The sequence below is a fragment of the Macrobrachium nipponense genome, chromosome 19, assembly GCF_015104395.2.
Source record: "Macrobrachium nipponense isolate FS-2020 chromosome 19, ASM1510439v2, whole genome shotgun sequence".
NCBI lineage: Eukaryota > Metazoa > Arthropoda > Malacostraca > Decapoda > Palaemonidae > Macrobrachium > Macrobrachium nipponense.
The window spans coordinates 69,804,868-69,806,731 of NC_061088.1; positions in this window are offsets into that span (position 1 = coordinate 69,804,868).

A 1,864-nucleotide genomic window follows, 5' to 3' on the forward strand; every position below is an offset into this window, starting at 1 on the left:
AGTGTGCTCCTAGAAACGGCCCACATAGTAAGAAAAGTGATGGACACCTAAGGAGGCAAGATGCAAAATGGAACCCCACACTATAAAAACCACCCAATCGAATAGAATTGGATGACAGTGATAGAAAAAAAAACATAAATAATAATAATTAGTTTAAAAACTCATGCAAACGATCAAGCTTTAGGAATTACGTAAAAGAAAAAATTGATAATTAAAATTCTGAAGACAGAAATTACAGTGATCTACAAGTAAACACTAAAAGGTGTAATACAGTCTTTTGAGTTACCTGAACGTCTGTCTTCAGGTACGCTAAATGAAGCACACATTTACTTTTAGTCAAAATGGAAATAATTGGAAACTATTTAACAGAAATTTAATACAAATCCGGTGGAAGTTACCTTCCAAGGTGCCAGTCATCCTCAAGCCAGCTACAAAACAAATGTCCTTTCAATTGGAAGAATATTACACGATTCTAAACTGCCTTGATATCTGGGGTTGGTTAAGATTTATGTAAGTTCCAAATTTTAAAGCTGTCTTCAGTGCTTTCGCCGAAAGAGTGGTATGTTATGCCGTCTGCACTTGAACGAAGAAATCTCCAAGAGGAGCAAAATGAATTACCACAATTTCTCTATTCCCAGGTGCTATTGAAGTTTTAGAGAAATTTGGTTTCAAGCATTTACGTAAATTTCCTGCATCTGGACATTCGCTTCCTGATAGCTATAATACGTATAAAAACTACACGGTGCTACAGATATCATGCACGCCTTATCCAATGAAATCTTAATGCAGAAAGTGATCATGTTTTCAAATTGGCGTTAGTGCTATTTATCACTTTTCTGTTAACACGTCAAACACATATTTCAAGTGTTACATGCTCGTACATAGTTATACTATAGTTCCTTTGCTCTCTCTCTCTCTCTCTCTCTCTCTCTCTCTCTTTCTCTCTCTCTCTCTCTGCGTCAATAACCTAGATGATGTGAGGCAACCTTTAACATCCACACAGTCTCTCTCTCTCTCTCTCTCTCTCTCTCTCTCTCTCTCTCTCTCTCTCTCACAAGCACACACATTGTTGACGACCTAGAAAATAATTTACAAATTATGTAGATGAAGAAAACTTTGTTTGAACTATCAGCTTTAATGTAATGAGGAATCCAATAACTACTGATCCCAATAGAAACCTAGAGAGGATTAATAAGTGGGGCGGTCACTATTGGAAAAGTTAAACTTTTAGAAAGGAAATTACTGCTTATTAGCTCATTTCTATCACGCAATCATAATCTCCCCTCAGTGTGTAGTTATAAAAAAAATGCTAAATGATTCTTGGTGCTTGACACAACAATACCCTCGTCTCTGTTTCTGAATTCTATAAAGCAATAATAAGAATTTTTCCTGTCACTAGAATATATGCTTATGATGTTTGTAAGGTTTTTCCTGTTTTTAAAGAAATTATATTATTACCTACGATGTTCATTATGGAACAAGCTAAGAGGACCAATTCAAACGCAATTTTCTGAATAATAAAAATTGTAACAATTTAAAGCACACTAAATGGCTAGAGTTTACTAAAATACAAATGAAAATAAAGCATGAAAAAAAGATGCGCAAATAAAGGAAGAAAGAATACATCTAACAGTAATATCCGGGAACAAGAAAACTGAAGAAAACTCTAAGGCAACGAAGCATATTGTTTTATAGTAGCAATACAGTCTCGGAAAGGTATTGCAATCATCACCTTCCTTATCATCATCAACACCAGATTGTTGCAAGAGAAATGGAAGGCACCTGGTACTGTGACTTACGGCAATATGGCACCTGTGTGTGTATATATATATATATATATATATATACATACACACATACACAT